General features: G+C 42.5%; 1 pseudogene; it reads right to left on the minus strand.

The window, feature by feature from the left end:
- Positions 1-563: 563 nt before the first annotated feature.
- LOC105537148 lies at positions 564-887 on the minus strand (annotated as a pseudogene).
- Between the last annotated feature and the right edge of the window lie 12,366 nt (positions 888-13,253).

Genomic DNA, 13,253 nt, shown 5'->3' on the forward strand with positions numbered 1-13,253 from the left:
TGTATATATGTATATAGCTTGAGCCAAATGGCATAATGAAATAGACAATATTTACCCATTATATTCCTAGGAAACATGAGGTAAAAAGATGAAATCTTTAGAAAAGTTTTTTTTGAGACAGGGTCTCACTCTAGCACCCAGGCTGGAGTGCAGTGGCATGATCTTGGCACACTATAACCTCTGCCTTCTGGGCCCAAGTGATCCTCCTACCTCACCCCTCCAAGTAGCTAAGACTATAGGCATGTACCAGCAAATCTGGCTAATTTTATATTTTATTGTCGAGACACGATCTCACTATGTGGTTCAGGCTGGTCTCAAACCCCTGAGCTCAAGCCATCTGCCCGCCTTGGCTCCCGAAAGTGCTGGGATTACAGGCGTGAACCACCATGCCCAGCCTAGATAAATTCTAAGTCTGTACGAGGAAACTAGATTTGTTTCTCTCCAAAAAGTGAATGGGCCTACTATATAATAAGTTAATGTCTTCTTCTAAGAATATAACTAGAGCTTCTTATTCCATGAGGGCATCTAAAATGCCAATCCATGGAACAGGTGCTTCTCTTTTCCTATCCATTTATGCGATAGTTTTCAGGGATTTCTGGCTGGATGCCGCAGACAAAGGCCAAAAGTTGATCTAAGACTTCTTCCCTGCTCTGCTGGAAGTAGGTCTGGAGGATGGTCATCCTGGGTCTGTGAGATCCTAGTGCTGCAGCTTCCTTGGCCTTGAACTGTTTCTCCTTCTGCAGGCAGTGCTGTTCAATTTCAGCCTGAGCTGCTGCTTTGGGCTGCTTCAGCCTCCGGTTCTTTTGCTTGTGGGCCCAGGACACCTTCTTGGTAGCCTGCTTCTCGGCCTGTAGCAGCTGCTGGATCGCCTGTGACTGACTGGCCATGGCCATGGTGACTCTGAGACCGAGGTGAGCAGCCTACATCCGCTCAAAGGGCCCTTGGGTCAGCTGACCCAGCCACCTCAGCACTTCCCTCTTCAGCTGGTCTCTCTCTTCTCACATTTTACTGTAAGCTGCAAGGAGAAATCAGGAATGCCTTCAAGAATTTTCTTAGGAACTTCCTCAGCTAAACATCTAAGTTCATCATGTATAATTTCTACTTTCCACAAGACGGGAGAAGACAGTTCAGCCAAGTGCTTTGCCACTTTATAATAAGGGTCACCTTTCTTCTAGTTTTCGATAACACGTTCCTCACTTCTGTCTGGAGCCTCATCAGAGGCACCTTTAACATTCACATTTCTAGCAACATTCTGTTTGTGACAATTCATGTATTCTCTAAGATGACAGATGTTTTCTCTACAGCTCTCCTCTTTCTTTCTGAGCCCCCATCGGGATCACCTTTAATGTCCAAATTTCTTCCAATAGTCTTCAAGGAAACCTAGGCTTTTTCTAACACACACCTTAAAACTCTTCCAGCTTCTACCCCTTACTGAATTCCACATTTTTGCTACTTATGACCCCTGGGTTCACTGAAAACTTACTGCTTACTTCTGATTCTTCAGTTTTTTTTTGGCAACATGCACAAAGTGGCCTGGTCTTGTTCAACCCAGTTCTAGGCCTGCTATCTTGTAATGCTGGGGCAGCCTCAGACAAGTCCTGTGCTCAGCTGGTGTGATTGGGCCTCCCAGCCCTGTACCCTGAGGGCGCTTGGGCTTCACTGGGAGAGCCTAAACAAGTATCTTTCAGTACCGTGCATGTCACTCAATGTCACCCCTAGAGATTTGGGGGTGAGCAATAACATGGAGTTCCTGATATGATTTGGATGTTTGCCCCCTCCAAATTCCATATTGAAATATGATCCCCAGTGTTGGAGATGGGGCCTGGTGGGAGGTGTTTGGGTCATGGGGGCAGAGCTCTCATGAATGGTTTGGTGCCATCCCCTTGGTGATGGGTGATTTTTCACTGTATTAGTTCATACAAGAGCTGGTTGTTTAAAAAAGCCTGATGCCTCCTTCTTATCTCTCTTTCTCCCTCTCTCACCATTCTCACCAGGTGACATGCTGACTCCTATTTTTTTTTTTTGGAGATGGAGTTTCACTCTTGTTGTCCAGGCTGGATTGCAATGGTGTGATCTCGGCTCACTCACTGCAACCTCTGTCTCCTGGGTTCAAGCAATTCTCCTGCATCAGCCTCCCTAGTAGCTGGGACTACAGGCATGCACCACCATACCCAGCTAATTTTGCACTTTTAGTAGAGACGGGGCTTCCCCATGTTGGTCAAGCTAATCTCGAACTCCCTCCTGACCTCAAGTGATCCATCTGCCTTGGCCTCCCAAAGTGCTGGAATTACATGTGTAAGCCACCATGCCTGGCCTATGCTGACTCCTTTTTTTGCCTTCTGCCTTGATGGTAAGCTTCCAGAGGCCTCACCAGATGGAGATACTGGCGTTATGCTTCTTGTACAGTTTGTAGTGAGCCAAATAAACTCTTTTTCTTTATAAATTATCCACTTCAGATATTCTTTTATAGCAATGCAAAATGGATGAAAACAGAAAATCGGTAGCAAGGAGTGGGGTGTTGCTATAAAGATACCTGAAAATGTGAAAGTGGCTTTGGAACTGGGTAATGGGCAGAGGTTCGAAGAGTTTGGAGGGCCCAGGAAGAAGATAGGAAGATGAGGGGAAATTTGGAACTTTTTAGAGACTGGTTAAATAGTTGTGACCAAAGTGCTGATAGAAATACAGACAGTGAAGGCCAGGCTGATGAGGTCTCAGGTAGAAATGAGGAATTTATTGGAAACTGGAGTAAAGGTGATGCCTGTTATGCCCCAGCAAGGAGCTTGGCTGTATTGTGTCCATGTTCTAGGGCCTTGTGAAAGGCTGAAATTAACAGTGATGACCTAAGTTATTTGGTGGAAGAAATTTCTAAGCAGCAAAGCATCCAAGAAGTAACCCGGCTGCTTCAAATGGCCTAAATTAAATATGGGAGCAAAAAATGACTTAAAGTTAGTATTCATAATTAAAAGGTAAGCAGAGGATAAACATTTGGAAAATTTGCAGGCTGGCCATGAGGTTGAGAAGAAAAGAGCCTTTTCAGGCAAGGGACCCAAATGCCTTATGGAGCAACCACTTGCTAGAGAGATTAGCATAACTAAAAGGGAACTAAGTGCTAATAGCAAAGACAATGAGAAAAAGGTCTTGAAGGCATTTCAGAAGTCTTTGGACAGTCTCTCCCATCACAGGCCCAGAGGCCTAGGAGGATGAAATGGTTATGGGGGCCAGGGCTGGGGTCTTGCTTCCTTGTGGTATCTTGGAAGGTTGCTGCTCCAGGTTCAGCCAAGGCTCAAAGAGTCCCAGGTGCAGCTCAGGCTCCACTCCAGAGGTGTAAGCTGGAAGCCTTGGTAGCTTCCGCATGGTGCTAAGCCCACAGGTTTGCAGAATACAAGAGTGAAGGAGGCATGGCAACTCCTACCTACATTTCAGAGGATGTATAAGAAAGTCTGGGTGCCCATCCAAATCAGTAAAGAGGAAGTCAGACTGTCGCTGTTCACTGATGATATGATTGCATACCTAGAAAACCTAAAGTTCATCCAAAAAAGCTTCTAGATCTGTTAAATTAATTCAGTAAAGTTTCAGGATACAAAATCAATGTACATAAACTAGTAGCACTGCTATGCACCAAGAATGACCAAGCTGAGAAACAAATTAAGAACTTAATCCCTTTTACAACACCTGCAAAAAATAAAATACTTAGGAGTATACCTAACCAAGTGGGTAAAAGATCTGTACAAGAAAAACTACAAAACACTGCTGAAAGCATTCATCAATGACACAGACAAATGGAGACACATCCCATGCTCATGGATGGGTAGAATCAATATTGTGAAAATGACCATACTGCAAAAAGCAATCTACAGATTTAAAGCAATTGCCATCAAAGTTCCACCATCATTCTTCACAGAAATATAAAAAACAATCCTAAAATTCATTTGGAACCAAAAAAGACTCCACATAGCCAAAGCAAGACTAAGCAAAGGGAACAAATCTGGAGGCATTACATTACTGAAATTCATACTATACTACAAGGCTATAGTTATCAAAACAGCATGGTACTGGTATAAAAATAGGCCTTAGACCAATGGAGCAGAACAGAGTATCCAGAAATGAAGTCAAATACTTACATCCAACTGATCTTTGACAAAGCAAACAAAAACGTAAAGTGGGGAAAAGGACACTCTATTCAACAAATGGTGCTGGGATAATTGGCAAGTCATATGTAGAAGAATGAAACTGGATCCTCATCTCTCACTTTATACAAAAATCAACTCAAGATGGATGAAAGGCTTAAATCTCAAACCTAAAACTATGAAAATTGTAGAAGATAACAGTGGTAAAACTCTTCTAGACATTGGCTTAGGCAAAGACTTCATAATCAAGAACCCAAAAGCAAGTGCAACAAAAAGAAAAATAAATAAATAAATGTGACCTAATCAGACAAAAATGGTTCTGTACAGCAAAAGGAATAATCAGAGAGTAAACAGACAGCCCACAGAGTAAGAGAAAATATTTGCAAACTATGCATCTGATAAAGGACTAATATCGAGAATCTACAAGGAATTCAAACAATCAATAAACCAAATAATACCATCAAAAAGTGGGCAAATGATGTGAATAGACAATTCTCAAAAGAAGATATACAAATGGCCAAAAAACACATAAAGAAATGCTCAACATCACTAATTTTCTGGGAAATTCAGATTAAAACTGCAATGAGATACCACCTCACTCCTGTAAGAATGACTATAATTAAAAATTAAAAACTGATAGATGTTGTCATGAATATGGTGAAAAGGGAACACTTTTATACTGCTGGTTGGGAATGTAAACTAGTACAACCACTTTGGAAAACAGTATGGAGATTCCTTAAATAACTAAAAGTAGAACAACCATTTGATCCAGCAGCACCACTTTTGGGTATTCAGAAAAAAATAAGTCATTATATGAAGAAGACACTTGCACACACATATTTACAGCAGTGCAATTGCAACTCCTTACAATTGCAAAAATATGGAACCTGCCTAAATGCCCATTGACCAATGAGTGGGTAAAAAATGTGGCATATATACACCGTGGAATACTACTCAGCCTTAAAAAGGAATAAAATAGTGGCATTTGCAGCAAGCTGGATGGAGTTGGAGGCCATTATTCTAAGTGAAGTAACTCAGGAATGGCAAAACAAACATCATGTGTTCTCACTTATAAGTGGGAGCTAAGCTATAAGGATAAAAAGGCATAAGAATGGTGTAATGGACTTTGGATACTTGAGGGCAAGTGGAGGATGGAGGTGAGGGATAAAAGATTACATACTGGGTACAGCGTACACTGCTTGGGTGACGAGTGTGCCAAGATCTCAGAAATTACCATGAAATAACTTATCTATGTAACAAAAAACCACCTATTTCCCTAAAACTATTGAAATAAAAATAAAAAAAGAGAGAGAGACAATAAAGAAAGCCTGGGAGCACAGACAGAAACTTGCCACAGGGGTGGAGTTCTCCCACAGAGCCTCCACTAGGGCAATGTGGAGGGAAAATGTAGGGTTGGAGCCACTTCACAGAGTCCCCACTGGGGCAATGCCTAGTGGAGCTCTGGGAATGGGGCTGCTGCCCTCCAGATGCAAGAATGGTAGAACCACCAGCAATTTGCACCCAGAGCCTGGAAAAGATTCAGGCACTCAACTCCAACCCATGAGAGCAGCCATGTGGGCTGCACTCTGCAAAGCCATGGGGGCTGACTTGCCCAAGGCCTTGGGAGCCCGCTCCTCACACCAGTGTGCCCTGGATGCAGTACATGGAGTCAATGATTATTTTGGAGCTTTAAAGTTTAATGTTTTTCTCTCAGAATTGTGTGGGGCCTGTTGCTTCTCCCCACTCCCTTTTTTGGCTGTTTTATCTCTTTTGGAATGGAAATGTTTACCCAATGCCTGTACCATCACTGTATCTTGGAAGTAGCAACTTGTTTTTGATTGTACAGCCTCATAGGTAGGAGCATGCCTTGAGTCTCAGATGAAACTTCGGAGTTTTGATTGAGTAGATGCTAGAGCAAGTTGAGATTTTTGGGCACTATTGGGAAGGGATGATTATATTTTGCAATGTGAGAGGGACATGACATTTGTGGGGACAGTGTGGAATGACATGGTTTGGATATTTGTCCCCTCCAAATCTCCTGTTGAAATGTGATCCCCAATGTTGGAGGTGGGGCCTAGTGGGAAATGTTTAGGTCATGCCATGGATCCCTCATGAATGGCTTGCTGCCATCTTCTTGGTGATGAGTGAGTTTTGCTCTATTGGTTCACAAAAGCGCTGGTGTTTAAAAGAGCTTGGCATCTCCTCCTTCCCTCTCTTGCTCTCTCTCTCACCATGTCACATGCTGTCTCCCTCACCACCTTCTGCCATGGTTGTAAGCTCCCTGATGCCCTCACGAGAAGCAGATGCTGGCACGAGGGTTCTTGTATGGCCTGCAAAACCCTGAGCCAAATAAACCTCTTTGTTTTATAAGTTACCGAGCCTCAGGTATTCCTCTACAGCAATGCAAAATGAATGAACAAAGCCAGTTGTACTTTACCACCCCATCATGGAGGCTACAAGAGGAATTGTTTTTATCTGATTCTACACTCCTCTTCAGCATCAGAATGTTCTAGGAGCACTAAAGGAGCTCAGGTGGAGATGAGAATGGCCTCTCCTCCTGGTGCCCACCCCTGATAGCTGGGGTGAGCTGTCTTGCAGATGGGAAGATTTGGTAGTCTGCTCAGGTTGACAGCCTGATAGCCTATGGTGTCTGACAATGAGCCCTGTCATCACAACTCCTCTGTTATCAGCTCTGACAAACCTGGCCCTCAGGGTCTCTCTCCAGCTGGGGTCCCCGGGCTGTGGGTGCCATGACCCACCTGGCTCTGCCAACATCCTTCAGGCTGGCTCCCCACGTGCCCCACAGCCTCTGTCCTTGGAGTGGACTCTGGCCTGCCTCACTCCTTGGGAGCTGGATGGTCAGCTCCTTGGGTGGGCTGGCTGCCTGCAGGAGATCAGAGGGAGGAGATACTGATGCTAAATGGTGACACTGGGTATCTCCTTGCAGGGTGGCCTGGACTTTATTACCTTCCACAACAGACAGCCCAAGGAGCCTCTGTTCCTGCGGATCTCAGAGTGGCTGTCTCTCCTCCTCCAGTGTGTGTGGGAATGGTGCTTGCTTTTGTAGGGCAAGAAACATCTTCCCCCCTTCAACCCATCTTAGGTTCATTAACTGGGGTCTTGTCAATTAGATTAACAAGATATCAACAAGAGAAAAACAAACAGAAGTTTACTAACATGTGCATTATGCCTCCATGCCGGAGCCGTCAGAGATGAGGAACTCAAAGGAGCGGTTGGAACGTGAGCTTACGGAGCATCTTAGCAAATGGGCAATCATTTTTACAGAATTGGCAAGACAAAGCAAAGGGGCTTTCAACCTGTAGGGCAGCAAATTCTGGGAAGTAAATATATAGGTGAAGCTAACAGAAGATAACTTGCTAGTTTGTTGTGTAGATTCCTCTAGTGCCTTCTCTGGGCTGATAAGCATCTACGGTTGTCTCCAAGGATTAAGAATCCTCTGCTTTTCCTGGTAGAAAGGGAGTGGGCAGAGATTTTCTTCTTGGGTATGCTTCTTTATAATTGTCTTCAGCTCAAAATTATTCTTGTTTGAAAGTGGCACATTCTGCTACTCTTCACTCTGCCGGGGCCGGCTCTGGAGGCCTCAGTGTCCCAGGGGCTCTTGCATCAAGCCCAGACCTGTGTCAGCAAGGTGTCCTTCCATTAAATCCTTCCTAAATGATTTAGTTGGAGGTGCAAACCCACAGAGCATTGCTGGAGGCACGTGGGAGAGTGGCTGTCAGGCATCGTCTTTGTCCATTAAGTTGCTATAAGGGAATTCCTGAAGCTGGGTAATTTATAAAGAAAAGAGGTTTATTTGGCTCATTGTTCTGCAGGCTGTACAAGAACCATGGTATGTGCAGAGATCACATGGGGAGAGAGGAAGCAAGAGAGAGGGGAGATGCCAGGCTCTTTTCAACAGCCAGTTCTAGCAGGAGTAAGAGTGAGAACTCACCTTCAAAGGAGAGCATTAATCTACTCATGAGGGATCTGCAGCCAAAATCCAAACACCTTCTACCGGGCCCCGTCTCCAACACTGGGGATCAAATTTCAACATGAAGTCTTGGGGGACAAACATCCAACTGTAGAAAGGGTCCTTCAGGGACTCTCTTTCTCCCATTTAACCTCAAGCCTGAGTGCGTGATGGAATTTGGTGTTTTGTCTTGACAGGATTTGTAGTGCCCAAGTCTGCAGCTACATCTTTAGAATTGGAAGGCCCCCTTCACCTCCAGGGTGTCTTGTGACCAGGTCAGCAGCAGTGCCCACTCAGCCCTGCCCCTGCGGCCTGGTCACATGGGGTGGAAGTAGAGTCAGGATCTTGATTGGCAGGCAGCTCCTCCCAGAGGAGCAGCCTCCTGACTCCCACTGCCTCCCACCTCCCACGATGGTGTCCCAGCACCCATGGCAGAGGCCACAAAGACACCCAAGGACACTTCTGGGTCAGAAGGGGTGCCACTGAGGGGGTGAGTTCTGTGTCTGTAGCAGGTAGAGGCACTGAGATTTATAACAGAATGAACTGAGTTTTTGGCAAGTGCAGGAAGACTGTCCACATAAGTCCTTGAGAACTCGGGAAACAGAATGAGCAGATAAAAAGAGGAAGCTCATGTGTTTATGCTCTTGGTCCACTGAATTAAATAAGCTATGATGAAGTTGCTGCTGCTTCCAGGGCTGAAGTACATGCCTCGGGCAGTGACCCCATAGCAGGGCCACTGTGCACTTCACATGCTCTGAGGACAGGCTCTCCCATCACACTGCTACTGCTACTGGAGGGGTCAAGTGATCACCCCATCCTGCCCACCACAGCCAGCATCTATGTGAGCCACTGGAGCCTGGGGAAATTCATCGCCACTATATTGGCCTCACAAGAAATGCTTAAGGGAGTTCTATACCTGGATGCAAAAGGATTATCTCCACCATCATGAAAACACATAAATGTATAAAACTTATAGCAGCACAGCAAATACAAAAAATGAGGACGAGAAAAGACTCAAATGTCACCACTACAGAGAACCACCAAGCCACAATGATAAAGGATAAGAGAGAAAGAAAGGAACACAGGATAGACAAAACAACAAGAAAACAACCAACAAAATGACAGAAATAAGTCCTTATGTGTCAATAATAACCTTGAACGTAAACAGATAGAACTTTCCACTTAAAAGATATATTCTGGCTGAACAGAAAAAAACCCAAAGACTCCACCAAAAACTCTTAGATCTGACAAATTTAGTAAAGTTGCAAGATACAAAATCAATATATGAAAGTCAGTAGTATTTCTCTACCCTGATAATGAACTAGCTGAGAAAGAAACCAAGAAGGCAATCCAATGTACAATAGCTACAAAAATCCATATAAATGAATTTCACCAAGAAGGTGGAAGACTTCTGCAAGGAAAACTACAAGACACTGATGAAAGAAATTGAAGAGGACACAAACAAATCAAAAGACCTTTCAGGCTCATAAATGGGAAGAATTAATATTGTGAAAATGACCGTACTATCCAAAGCAATCTAAAGATTCAATGTAATTGCTATTAAAATGGCAATGTCATTTTTTCACAGAAATGGAAAAACAATCCTAAAATTAGTATGAAACCAAAAAAAGAACTTGAATAGCCAAAGCAACCCTTAGGAAAAAGAATAAAGCTGGAAGCATCATACTACCTGACTCAAAACATATCACAAGGATACAGGAAACAAAACAGCATGACATTGGTATAAAAACAGACACAGACCAATGGAACAGAATTGAGAATCTAGAAACAAAACAACTGCATATTTACAGCCTAGTGATTTTCAATGAAAGTGCTAGGAAAGGACAGCCTCTTCAATAAATGATGCTAGGAAAACTGGATATTCATATGCAGAAGAATAAAACTAGGTCCCGATATAATAAAAAGAAACTAAAATGTATTAAAGACTTAAACATAAGACTAAAAATTATGAAACTACTAGAAGAAAACATAGGGAACACATTACAGGACATTGTCATAGACAAATATTTTATGGTTAACACCTCAAAAGGACTGGCAACAGGAACAAAAATAGACAAATGGGACTATATTAAACTACAAAACTTCTGCACAACAAGGAAACAGTCAACAGAGTGAAGAGTCAACCTTTTTGATGGGATAAAATTCATCCAACAAGGGACTAATATTCAGAATATACAAGGAACTCAACAACAACAAAAATCCCATTAAAATTGACAAAAGACATGAATATGCATATCTCAAAAGAAGACGTGCAAGTGTGACCAACATTTACATGAAAAAAATGCGCAACATTACTAATGATCTGGGAAATGTAAATCAAAATCACAATGAGGTATTACCTTACCCCAGTTAGAATGGTTATTACCAAAGACAAAAACTAAACACATTCTGGTGAGGATGTGAAGAAAGGGGAATACTCATTCCCTGCTAGTTGGAATGTAAATTAGTACAACCATTATTGAAAACAGTGTAGAAGTTCTTCAAAAAATTAAAAATAGAACTACCATGTAATTCAGCAATTTCACTGATGCATATATATCCAAAAGAGAGGAAATCAATATTTTGGAGATATATCTGCACTCCCATATTCATCGCAGCACTGTTCACAATAGCTAAGATAGGGTATCAACCTAAGGGTCTATCAGTGGATAAATAGATAAAGAAAATGTGGTATATATACATAATGGAATACTATTCAGCCATAAAAAAGAATGAAATCCTACCACTTCCAGCAACATTGATGGAATGGGAGGTTATTATGTTAAAGTGAAATAAGCCAGGCACAGAAAGTCAAAGATCATGTGTCCTTTTTCATTTGTGGGAGCTATAAATGTGGATCTCATGGAGGTGGTTACCAGAGGCTGGGAAGGATCACTGGGGTGGGGGAGGAGATAAGAGAGGTTGGTTAATGGATACAAAAATACAATTGGGTAGGTTGGGTGTTGTGGCTGAAGCCTGTAATCCCAGCACTTTGAGGCTGAGGTGAGTGGATCACCTGACATCAGGAGTTCAAGACCAGTCCGGACAACATGGTGAAACCTGTTTCTAGTAAAAATACAAAAAATATCAGGACATGGTGGCATGTGCCTATAATCCCACCTGCTTGGGAGGCTGAGGCAGGAGAATTGCTTGAACCTGAGTGGCAGAGGCTGCAGTGAGCTGAGATTGCATCACTGGACTTCAGCCTGGATGACAGAGCAAGACTCCATCTCAAAAAACAAAACAAAACAAAACAAAAAAACAGTTGGATAGAAAGAATAAGTTCTAGTGTTTAATAGCACAGTGTGGTGACTAGAGTTAACAATAATTTATTTTATATTTCCAAATAGCTAGAAGAGAAGATTTGAAATGTTCCCAACACAAAGAAATGATAAATTTTGAGGTGATGGATATTTTAACTACCCCGATTTGATCATTACACGTTCTAGGCATGTATCAAAATATCACGTGTACCCCATAAATACATTAATATAAAATTATTATGTATCCACAAAAACAATCAATTAAAAATTAGGTAATCTATGAAAGAGGCCATGGATGGGAAGGCCACACTGCCAATCAGACCTTGGCCATCCTCCTTGTCATCCAAAACCTTTCTTGGTGTCCAGTCTTGTTTGGGTTCTAGAAGACGTCAGCTTTTCCACTCCTTCCCTGTGATTTTTGGATATTCTCTATTCTTTAAAATTTTTGCTTGCAAAACCACCAATTCTCTGACCTAACCTCTTTTCTCTGGTTAATTAATGAAGGGAGCTAATAGTAGCCAACAAACTCTTAATACTCGATTTTACAATCTCTTACCCTAGAGCTGCAGGCTGAATAGGCAGGGACTCTGCCTTCCAAATTTTAACAACTGATTTATTAAGGCATGACAAGGGTCTGCAGCCCTCCAGCCTGACACCAGGTTCCTCACTAACTGCCTCTCGTCTTCTAAGGCAAGTTTTTTATTTTATTTTTTGAGCTAGAGTCTCACTTTGTTGCCTAAGCTGGGGTGCAGTGGTATGATCTCAGCTCACTGCAGCCTCCACTTCTGCAGGCTCAGGTGATCCTTTCACCTCAGCCTCCCTGGTGGCTGGGACTACAGGCGTGTGCCTCCATGCTTGGCTAATTTTTAATTTTTTTTCTAGAGATGGAGTTTTGCTTTGTTGCCCAGGCTGATCTTACATTACTGGGTTCACGCGATCCTCCTGCCTCAGCCTCCCAAAGTGCTGGGATTACAGGCATGAACCACATAATAATATTTTTTGTTACAACATCACATCTCTTCAAAGTACTGTTTGACTTATTCACATTACTCATTGAACAGAACTGGTAACAGGTCTCCATCCACATGTGATGGCATTAGGAAACACTGTCTAGCAGGAGTCCAAAGAAAGGAGAAAAACAGGTATGGATGAGTTATAGTTGTCTTTTTCAAAGATTCCTTACCTTCTACACTGACAGTGTAAAATCTAATGTTAATGAAATATTAGCAAATGAAATCCAACCATGTATAAAAAATAATATACCCATTGAGATTTATCCCAGGTATGCAAATGTGATGGCTGATTTTACTTGTCAACTTGGCTAGGTCTTGGAACCCAATATTTGGTCAAACATCGGTCTGGATGTTGTGAAGGTATTTTTTTTTAGACATGATTAACATTTAAGTTGTTAGACTTTAAGTAAAGCAGATCATCCTCCAAAATGTGGGTGGGCCTCATCCAATCAGCTGAAGACCATAAGAAAAGACAGACTGAGGTCCTCTGAGGAAGATGGAATTGTGCCTCCAGATTATATTTGGACTCAAGCTGGAACATCGTCTCTTTCCTAGGTCAGCTTCCACACTGTAGATTTGATTTTGGACTTGCCGGCCTCCACACCCACGTGAACCAATTCCTTAAAATTTCTCTCTCTGTCTCTGTGACACACACACACACACACACACACACACACACACACCCCTTATCCTATTGGTTCTGTTTATCTGGAGAACTCTCAGTAATACAAACAAGGCTGATTGGACATTCAAAATCAATTAATATAAGCTTTCCCCTTAAAAGTCAATTAACATAATCCATCTCCGGAAAAGATGAAAGAAAACTCATGTGGTCATATCAATAGATAGCAAAAAAGTATTTGACAAAATACAGCTCCAT

The sequence above is a fragment of the Mandrillus leucophaeus genome, unplaced genomic scaffold (assembly GCF_000951045.1).
Source record: "Mandrillus leucophaeus isolate KB7577 unplaced genomic scaffold, Mleu.le_1.0 Scaffold1693, whole genome shotgun sequence".
Taxonomy (NCBI): domain Eukaryota; kingdom Metazoa; phylum Chordata; class Mammalia; order Primates; family Cercopithecidae; genus Mandrillus; species Mandrillus leucophaeus.